This window comes from Globicephala melas, chromosome 14, assembly GCF_963455315.2.
Source record: "Globicephala melas chromosome 14, mGloMel1.2, whole genome shotgun sequence".
NCBI classification, from domain to species: Eukaryota; Metazoa; Chordata; class Mammalia; order Artiodactyla; family Delphinidae; genus Globicephala; species Globicephala melas.
In genome coordinates, this window is record NC_083327.1 from 86,999,540 (window position 1) to 87,010,055 (window position 10,516).

The following is a 10,516-nucleotide window of genomic DNA, read 5'->3' on the forward strand; positions in this document are numbered from 1 at the left end:
TCCCTTGGGAGGCCGCGCGGGGCAGGGAAGGTGCTGACACCGGCGCCAGGCTACGGGTTCCACCCCGGACTGGCCACTGGCAGCGGGGTGACGTGGGGAGGGGTCCCCGAGTCTCCGCACCTCCGCAGATCCTGTGCTAAGAGACCTGGCGGGCGCGGGGCAGAGGGGCGAGGTGGGGACGGCCCACCCCACACGGAGGGGGTGTGCGGCTGACACTCGCCGTGGACGGTGGCAGGAAAGCAGACCTGTCCAGTGCGTTTTATTGCTTCCTTTGAATCCTCTACACATGGGGCAGCGCATCTCACCCGCTCGGGGGAGACCCGCCCGAGGCCTCTGAGGGTCCCGTGCGGGCCGCGGAGACCCAAACGCAGACCTGGCCACAGCGGCCCTGCTCATCTGAAAGCAGGACTCTGCCCTGAAACAGGCGTGAGGACCTCGGCCAAGACAGAAGGTCACGGGACACGCGGTGCCGGCCGGGCAGCGTGGGGCAGGTCACCCCTGTGCTTGGCGGAATCCATCCCTTCATTGATCCGGGAGGCGTCTGCTGAGCCCACAGACGAGCTGCCAGGTGCCGCCCGAGTCCCTGGGAAACAAAAACAGCCCCTCAGCCACGCGCTCAGTCCCTCCCGCCCTCTGCTCTGGACAGCAGGCTTGGGAGTGGCCTGGTTTCTTTCTTCTCCCACCCCAAGTCCAGACGGTAGCAAATCCTCACGGTTTTATCATCAAACCACGCCCAGCACCTTCCGGCCACGCCCCCCTCCACTGCCTGGTCCACACCCCTCTCATCTTTAGCCTGGACGAGCGCAGGGGCTCCCAAAGTCTCCTCTCTCAGGCCCCAGCCCTGTGCTCTTAACATCTCAGCCCCCAATTCTTGCTAAAACACGGGGCAGATCACGCACTCCAGCTCAAAGCCCGAGAACGGCGCACACCTCCCACCAAGGAGAGACCGGAGTCCTGAAAGTTACCTCGGCCTTCAAGCCCCTGGACCTTGGCCTGTGTCCCCTTCAGAACTCAAGGCCGTGGCCATCACACGCCCCCGCTCCTTGAGAACTCAAGGTCATGGCCATCCGGCCATCCCACATACCACCCCCCGCCCCCTTCTCCGGGCCTGAAGAGAAGCCCTGTCAGTGGCGGTGGACCAGTGCACTTGGTATTACACTTGGCCACGACCAAACCCACTTCCTAGGCGGAAGTGTCACTGTAGACCCTGACAAGGATCCTTCCAAGTTTATAGGTCTGTCTGACTTTTACAAGGTGGCTCAGGTTCCCTGGACCAACCCCAAGGTTTCCATCTGCTCAAGGTCACAGCAGTACCCGAGAAATGTAAACCAAGGTGGACTGAGGCTTTTCTCAGAACCGCCAATGGATTCTCAGGTCGGAGAAGCACACCAGGGCATTCAGAGGCCAAAAGGTCTTTGGAAGTCTTTGGAGATGCTGTTAAGGGCACGTGTTGGGAGTGGAATTCACGAGATCTGGACCCTCCCTCATGATGAGACACTCGGAACAGCTACCTAAAGTGTTGCTCTTCCAGAACTTTCTGCTTCTTCGCTTAGGAAGCTGAGTTCTGGGGCTGGGGGATCCAACACATAAGCTCCTCTTGTTGGCGGGTGGAGTGAAACGAGGCTGTTGTCTCATGTGTCGTGTGCTGTGACCTCAGCGCCCCTCGTTCAGTGTAAGAGGTGCGTGTGCTCTACAGACGCGTGTCCTCACCAGCCACTTGCTGGCAGGGGACCTTGGCGAGCTAGCTAACCCCTCCCACTCAGGAGTCCCTGAACCCCTCCCTGCTCAGCAGAGCCTGACCTTCGCCTGACACAGCCTCCTGCCCCTTCCCAGCAAGGTTCCACCTCCGGGGAGCCTGGCTGAGACCTCACATTTGCACTTTCATACTTTCTTTAAATATAATGCATTTTACATTTCACTTCTGTATATTTACACTTTAAACTTTTGCAAACGCTTTTCTATACGCCGTCCCGTAAGACAAAAGGGGCAAGAGAAGCGCCCAGGAACAGAACCAATCACCGAGACCAGAACCGAGACACCCGGCCGGTGCTGCTCTCACCCTGCCTCCACAGGGCTAGCCAGGCCAGGGGCCTCCCAGCCCGGATGCCCGGGCGGGTCCTCCGTGTGTTCTGAGGGGCCCTGGCTCGCTCTGGACCAGAGAAGTCCTGAGTGCAGACCTCCCCGAGGTGCACAGAGGGGCAGAGCCTCCCCAGCCCCTGCAGCAGGAAATGAGGCGTCCTGCAATTCCCGAGAGAATGAACAAGACGGCTCTAGTGAAAGGGGACGGCGCCTGCTTCTCCTCGACTTCACGTTATGAGTTTACAAGCCAGGGGTGGAAGCTTATAGACAGGGTCCTGAGCAGCAAGAAAACCGCAGACCGAGCTCCCGCACGCAGGCAGAACGCCCGGCACGCGGCACAGAGACGCCCACGTCAGCCCCTCCCTGCTGCATGACTCCCCGGGGGGACCCTTCCGCCGAGGCAGTGGCGCCCCCTGCTGAGAGCTGTCGGCGGCTGAGAAGTGGAACGAAAACCTGAGCCCGCAGCTAGGAAAGCACGGTGTTGAGGAAAGGCTGAGCCTCAGGCCAGACCGGCCCAAGCTCCAGGCGACTTTGGGCCCGTTCCCCTGGGCGCCAGGACACTGGGCCTGTACAGGCAGGCTGGCCACAGACGGGGTGCCCAGCCCGCCGGGCTCGCGGCTCCGACGCCTGGCTCTTCTGCTCGTCCTCCTGCTGCTGAGGGTGTGCGGGTCCTGACACCTGTCATATGGAGCCTCAGAACACGCAGCTCCCGGCCCTGCAGCAGCCCAGGCCCAGCGGGTCCTGACACTCGTCATATGGAGCCCCAGAACACCCAGATCCCGGCCCTGCAGCAGCCCAGGCCCAGCGGAGAAGCCGCGCTTGGTGCCTGCTTTCGGGAGACCAGGGAAGAGCCAGGGCGGGAGCCTCTGCATAGCGCGCGTCTCCAAAGACATGACTGATCCAAGTTGCTGTTAATGCAAAGAATCGAGAACGATTTCAAATACACACCAATTTCAAACCAACAGCATCAAGCCAACAGTTCCAGTTTGAAACACGCACCATTATTCGTGAAACGGCGCTGGTTTAAGGGCAAAGCCGTGGTGGGCGGGAAATGGCGTGTGTGGTGACCAGTTATCCGAAGCCGACAGCCCACCCTATTCCCAGGGAGCAGGAATGTTTCTTCCAAACCCTGGGTGTTTTCCGAGGGTGCTCCACGTGTGGGCGGGGCACAGACACCCACCCCAGAGCCCGGTCTCCGGGTCCAGCACCAGTAAACGCCCTCTCTTTCCGGAACCCAAAGGACGAATCCCGACGGCAAAACCCCTCGAAGCTGAGAGAGAGCCGCTCAGACCTAAGGAGCATCGGGGTGAGAGACGCTTGCTCTGGGGAAGAGGCGCCCTGGGAGGAGGCAAGGGAGGCCGCGGGGGCAGAGCGTCCTGGGGGACCGGGGAAGCGCCCCTGTCAGGGACCAGCTTATCTGGTTAACTAGTCACCTGGCAAGAGCTCTGGGAAAGGCGCGGATGCGGGAAGATGGACAGATGCCCGAGTGGGGGCTCCAGCACCGAGAAGAGTGGGCGTCCACTCCGCCGATGGGGCCTCATGTGCCCCGAGGACGTGCCCAGGCCGCACGGGGCAGGCCTGACGCAGTGTGGACCCCGGGGGGCCGGGGGAGTGCCCTGGCGGGTGCGGGGAGTGGCTGCTGCCTGCGAGCTTCCCAGACCTTCCTCAGGTTACGGGAGCGGGGGTGGGGGGGGGGGTGCGTGGGGGGAGGGGCCTGCTCTGGCCTGGGGCCCTGACCCTGCTGCAGGTGTGCGCTGCTCGGTGCTCCCTCTGCCTGGAGGGTGAGCCCCGGGACCCCTGCGCGTTCAAAGGCAAAGTCAAGGGTCAGCCCAGGACACACAGGTCCCCAGACTGGGGAGGGTCCAGGGCCCAACCTCACGAAGCAGTGGCCTGAGGCCCACAGTGGGGGGCACCTCCTGGGGAAGCAGAGGCTTCCTACACGGGGGCCCCCGAAGGGTCTCCATCACCTTTCATGTTGCACCCAGCACGTAGCCTGCGGGGTCGCTGGGAGGGGTTCGGCCAGCAGCCCGGTGCCCCCGCCCCGAGTCCCAGCCCCTGCCTGCCGGCCCCCAGGGCTGCACTGGCTCATCGACCATGGCCCCGGAGGAGCACGTTTCACCTGTGATCGGGGTCACACACGCGTGTCGGCCCGGAGGAAGCGCGAGGCCTCCAGCGGACGCCCCACGGTGGAGGCGGCCATCGAGAGAACGTGACCACCGGCTGACCACCAGCCGGACCCAGACGCTCCGTACCCGCCCTCGGACGCAGGCTCTGCCGCCGGTTCCCGCAGGAGAGGCAGTGTCAGAGCCGCGGCTGAGGCCCTCTGGAGGTGAACTCAGCCGACCGTCAGGGCCTCCGTGTGAACTTGAGACTCTGGCGGGCGGGGTGCCCGAGATGGGCGTCGCACCCAAGTCCCTGCTTAGTAAACTTGCACCTGCCGCCCGGGTGTCTGCCTCTTTCCTGGTCTCTCCCGCCCTCCACTTACGGAGCCAACTTCAAATGCCACCCGGGAAACTCCCGAGCCTGCGAACCGGCCAGGGGCAAAGCTGGGTGGGTCGCGGTGAGCGCCGCTCCCTGAAATCGCTGTTCCCGCGTTGGGAGCGTGCGCTAGGGCTCGGGGGAAACCTTTACTTATCGGGGTCCCAGTCACGAGTTAGCTGGCCGCTCCTGAGACCCCAGGGCCCCAGCACCCGAAAGGGGCCCACAGGCCCGTGCCCAGCCTAGAGGACCACGTGCGGCCTCGTGGCTGCCCAGCCCTCGTGTGTCCGCCTGGCTGGGCCACGTAGCCGGTGTCCGGCTGCTCGGAGGGGGTTTTGGGGTGAAGTTATGGTCTAAACAGCTGACTTAAGCAAAGCCCGTGAGCCTCCGCAGTGTGGGCGGGCCGCACGCAAGCGGTCCAAGGCCTTGAGGAAAGACTGAGGTCCCTGGAGGAGGCCATTCTCCTCCAGACGGCCTTCGACTCGAGTTGCAGCGTCAGCTCTTCCTGGGTCTGCAGCCCTGCCACCTGGCCCGCCCCGTGGATTTCAGACCTGCCCGCCACTCAGTCGCGACCCAGCCCCTCAAAATGCAGCTCTCTCCCGGAGAGCCACGACTAAAGCCCCATGTTCGACACCCATTCTATTTATCTAAACCCACATTCCTGCTTCCTGGTGACGCCCCGCGGAACACACGCGGGCAGGTGGGGGGCTCCTGCACGGTCCTCTGCCCTCCTCCCTTCCAGGGCACCCCGCCTGCCAGGTCCAGGGGAGCAGACCCGTCCCACCTCCTCTCTGCTCTGTGCCACGCGCTGGCTGTTTCCCTCCTTTCTCCTCCAGCCTGGCCTGTGCCGCCCACATGTCCCGCTTGGGCCAACAAAGCAGCCTGCTCCCCTGCCGTCCCTCCCTCCCTCCCTCTCCTCACAGCTGCCCAGACAGACGTCTGGAAACAGGGTGGGATGCGCCTGCCGCCCGCCCAGGGCAAGTCCTCCAAAGGCACCCCTGCCCCTCAGGGCGTCTCCCCCTGACTTGGCGCAGCGGCTGGGCTCTGTCGTCCTCCACCTCCTCCTCTCCTGCCCAGCCCCTCACCTTCTCCGCGTCCAGAATTCTACGGGGCCTTCCCACCATGGCCCGCACGGGCTCCCCACCTCAGGGTCCCCCCACCTTGGGGACCCCACCTCTGCGCCGTCCTGAGTACCGTTCCCTCCGCCTGGGATGCGCTACCTCAGGCCAAGGCCCCTTCCCACCGTCCACTGGCCTCTGGCCGCCAGCCACCTGGCACCGACCCTGTATCTCCACGGGCACGTGGACTCCTGTGTGCCAGACCTCTGTGCCCCCCGTGTCCTCGGGCTGGTCTCCCGTGCTGCGCCCCACACTTCCTAGGGCAGGTCTGTGACCGGCTGCTTCGCTGCCCCTGGGCCCAGCTGCCCGGTGCACACGCATGAGAAGCCCAGGGCCACGTCCCTCTCTCGGGAGCAGAGAACAAGCTGCAGGGTCACCCGTGGCTTCCTCTACAAGAGCAGAGGCAGGTCCGCTCAGCCCTGTGTCCTGGCAGGGGCGCGACTCGTGGCACAGGGCATGCACCTGTGAAGATCCCCTCCAAGAAAGGACTGATTTTCACCCGCTCCCCCCAGACTTTTCTCCCTGTTGGGTGGGGCTGGGAGGGAGGCACCGACAGGAGGTCTTGGCCGTGGCCTCAGGGGACGAGGAGAAAACGGCCAAGGGCAGGGTCCCCTGGGCGTCCAGGCGCACAGGCAGGCACCGCGGCCTCAGGGCTCATCCTGCCGGCGCTCAGCCTCCCTCCTGCATGTGCCGCGCTATCAGGATCACACTCTAGGTGTCCTTCTGCCAGGGTTTGGGGTCCTGGGGCCCGCGGGCACCCTGTAAACCTCTCTGCATCCTGATCCATTATGTTGTCGAGCGAAGTAACTGGAATAACGACCCCCTTGGTGATGAAAGAAGCTTAATGTCATCATCACAGTCAAGCCCGTGTGTGCAGGTGGTGCCCCAGGAACCAGCGGCCACCCAGACCCACCCAGAGGGGCTGCTGCCCATTGCCGTCAGGGGTCCCTCCACGGGTGCCTAGAGAAGGGAGCCTCAGGTGTTGGGCCCTGTCGTGCTCTGTAGACAGGACAGGGAGCATGGTCACGCAGGCCGTGTCTGGGCTTGTGTGGGGAGCAGAGGGCGGGGTCCCTGGGGCGCTGACACTGGTGTAGGGCGCGCGGCCCCCTTTCCCCACCCCCGTCCACACATCTGTGTCGTGATGGCCACAGTCGCTCTCGCACTTGCTCACTGAGTCCCCTCGCTGACTGATCCACCAGCCTCCCGCCGGGCTTCCCAGGAGGGGCACAGGGGGGTGTGGACTGCAGGGTGAGAGGTGCCCAGCCCAGGGGTGCAGGACTGGGGAGGGGGCCGAGCCCAGGGGTGCAGGGACTGGGGACAGGGCCGAGCCCAGGGGTGCAGGACTGGGGAGGGGGCCGAGCCCAGGGGTGTATGGACTGGGGAGGGGGCCGAGCCCAGGGGTGCACAGACTGGGGAGGGGGCCGAGCCCAGGGGTGTAGGGACTGGGGAGGGGACCCAGCCCAGGGGTGCAGGGACTGGGGAGGGGGCCGAGCCCAAGGGTGCAGGGACTGGGGAGGGGACCCAGCCCAGGGGTGCAGGGACTGGGGAGGGGCTGAGCGCAGGGGTGCAGGGACTGGGGAGGGGACCCAGCCCAGGGGTGCAGGAACTGGGGAGGGGGCCGAGCCCAGGGGTGCAGGGGCTGGGGAGGGGGCTGAGCGCAGGGGTGCAGGGACTGGGGAGGGGGCTGAGCGCAGGGGTGCAGGGACTGGGGAGGGGGCTGAGCCCAGGGTGCAGGGGCTGGGGAGGGGGCTGAGCGCAGGGGGCAGGTACTGGGGAGGGGGCCGAGCCCAGGGTGCAGGGACTGGGGAGGGGGCTGAGCGCAGGGGTGCAGGGACTGGGGAGGGGGCCGAGCGCAGGGTGCAGGGAGATACAAGGTTCCCGTAATCAGAGACGTTTCCTCCCTGCTGGCGCCCACCCTCAGCCGTGCCCAGGTGCCTGGGTCACACTGTGTGCTCTAAGGATGGGGGAGAACAAGGTTCAGGTGACCCCGAGGCTTTCCTGAGTGACAGCCGCCCTCAGACAGCAGGTGTCATCTGAGAACATCCCAGCCCCGCGGTCCTGCCACGGCAGAGACCTGACCAGCTCCTCAAAATCCAGTCATTTCGAAAACAAGGCACAGTTCTTGTCAAGTACAAAGTACCCGGTCTTTGCGTCAGGGACACTTCAAACTTTAAGGAAGCCAGCGACTCTGTGTAGGCAAGTCTTGTACTTTTCCAAACCAACCACCTTCCTAAAAAGGCTGAGGCCGTGAAACCAACGGGCCAGGAGTCAAGAAGCAGCTCTGCTTGCCCTGAGCACAGGGTGCATCTGTGCAGTGCCAGCCACCTCTGCGGGGCGGGGGGGGGGGGGCAGCCACGCCTAAGAAGATGCACAAACGGCCCTCCTGGCGGGATCAGGCGGCCGAGACGGGAAACCCGCAGGCCTGCACCTTGTCAACACGGCTGGCTGGCGTTCAGCCCGCCCTTCTCGAGAGTAAAATGGCGCAGCGACGGCTGGCGGATTAAAGCTCCTGGGGAGTTACTGCTTCCAGAAGAGAGGAAATGGGGGCCCTCTGCAGGCCCCTGTTAGGAGGAGGGCAGGGTGCCCCAAACAGTCCCCGTGGGGCAGACCAGTCCTGGCTAAAGTGGGGCTGGGGTGAGGTGACAGACGACCAGGCCCTGCCCTCTGAGTAGCCGGCAGGCCACCCAAGCCTGCCGTGTCCTGCTGAAAAACACGTTGAGGTTCTAGTGGGCCTGTCTTCCCAGTCTTGGGAGGCCTAGGATTTCCTGAGGTTCAGGTTCACGTCTCCCGCTCACCGCAGGGACTGCTCGGTGCCAGGCCGGAGTCCGGGAGGACCGGCACCTGATGACAGCTGCTCTCGGAAAAGCCACTCTTCACTTGGGGGCCACAGGGCCCTGCCACGCAAACAGCCCTGCACGTCCCACCTACAGCCCCACCGTCGGGGCGTGGACCTCAACATACCCACCAGCCATCCAGCCCGTGCCCAGAGGCCAGGAAGGGGTTGCCACAAAATGCCCACCTGGGCCCACCAGGTCACCACTTTAATAACCTAACCCAGGCCAGCAGGTGGCTGGGGCCTCTGTGCCCTCGCGTCACCACATCCTGGTCACCAGAAGATCCCTGAAAGTCCAAGAGGAATGAACTGGACACAACTATGTTACGTGGGGCGTGGCTTACAGAGCCTCCTCGTGTCAAGCATGCAGCTGGCCCTGCGCACCCCAGCCCCCAGGTAAGCACAGCCGCGGGGCCTGGGCTGGGCCTTCCCCCCACTTCCTTTTGTCTGCCTGCCTCTGCTGGGAGGACACTGGGACTGGGTGGGTGGGCGCGGGACACACGTCCCTTTTTGTCTTCAGTCACATTCGTCCATATTTGATGGACGCAGGGGGCCGAGGTTCCACAGAAAAGCGGGGACAGGGGTGTTTCAGGGCCAAGTGGCCAGCAGCCCCCTTCCCGATGGAAAGGCCCAGCTCCCCACCAGCAGCGTCCTAGAGAAGTCCGCTCGCCTTTCAAGGAAACTCGGAAGGTGGAAGAAGACACACTCACCCACTGACCCCAGCGCTGGCCTCAGCCCCTCCCCCGCAGCCCCTCCCCCGCGGCCCCTCCCCACGCCCCAGCCGCTTTCTGCTCCAGCCTTCTTCTCTGGGGAGGAAGAAGAGAGGGGCTGTGGCCACGCAGCTGAACCAAGGAATGCCCTCAACTTGGTGATTCACAGCTAATGTCGTTTTGTTGCCTTGCGCCAATGCCACCCCCCCACCCCACACACAAATCACCCAGAACAGCCCGACCCTGTGACCTGGGAAGTTCCAGTCCCCCTGGGAATCCCATACCCTGCAGGCAGGCAGGTACCCCTCACCTGGGTGTCTGCCTCTCGGTGCTTTGGCCGGTCCTCCAGGCTTCTCCAGGTCAGCCTCAGGCAACGTTCAGAGTCGCGCCCTCTCCAAAGGAGCTCAGAAAGCCCACGTTTCAGGCCGCACCTGGATGGAGAGTCGGGGGGGGGGCGGGGTGGGGGGCGGATAAAGGAGGCCGCGCCGCCAATGCAGACCAGCGCCGCAGCCCCGGACTGAGTCGGGAGCACGGGCCACTGTGGGGTGTGGGTGTGGTGGTGATGGGGCTGCGAGAAGCCGCGGAAGGAGTGCAGGGCGGGGGGGCCGGAGGGGCCGGGGGTCCAGGGGGTGCCAGGGGGGCCGGGGGCTTCCTCTAGAAGGGCTGGCCGGGACGCGCCGGACCGCTCCGCGCAGAGCCTGGGCCCGGACCGGGTCTCTAAGTAAGAAGCCGCCCAGGGGCGATAGCAGGCCCGGGGGAGGGTCCCGACCTCCGCCTCTGGGTGGGACCTAGAGGCGTAAACCAGGAAAGGCGACGGCCGTGAGGTGACAGCCGTCGGATCCGGTGCCCGCGACCCCCGGGACCCCCGGCAGGGGCCGGGGCCGGGGTCGCAGGAAGGGGGTGCCCCCCGCCGCGGAGACTGACACGCTCACCTGCGGGGATCAAAGTCGGGGTCCAGACAGGGTTCACGGTTCCGGGTCCGGGTCGGGGTCTGGGTGGGCGTCGGGGTCCGTATCGGGGTCAGGATTTGGGTTCGGGTTGGGGTCCGGGTCGGGGTGAGGGTCCGGGTCTGGGTCAGGGTCCGGGTCTGGCTTCGGGTCCGGTTCCGGGTCCGGCTCCGGTTCGGGGTCGGGGTCCGGATCCGGGTCGGGGTGAGGGTCTGGGCGAGGGTCCAGGTCGGGTCCCGGGGCGGCGGACTGAACGTCGCCGCAGCTCGGTTGCAGTCAGGCTGGAACCCGCGGGGGCGGCGGTTGGGGACGATCCCCAGGGGGAGGTGCCCGGGCTCGGGATTGGCCGGC

General features: G+C 65.2%; 1 long non-coding RNA gene across 1 annotated transcript; it reads right to left on the bottom strand.

Annotated features, from left to right (window-relative positions):
• Positions 1 to 270: 270 nt before the first annotated feature.
• LOC132593368 (uncharacterized) lies at positions 271 to 10,169 on the bottom strand. Its single transcript, XR_009558766.1, has 3 exons — positions 10,151 to 10,169; positions 9,529 to 9,649; positions 271 to 583 (listed from the first exon to the last, which is right to left on the bottom strand). It is a non-coding gene; the product is annotated as an uncharacterized lncRNA (long non-coding RNA).
• Between the last annotated feature and the right edge of the window lie 347 nt (positions 10,170 to 10,516).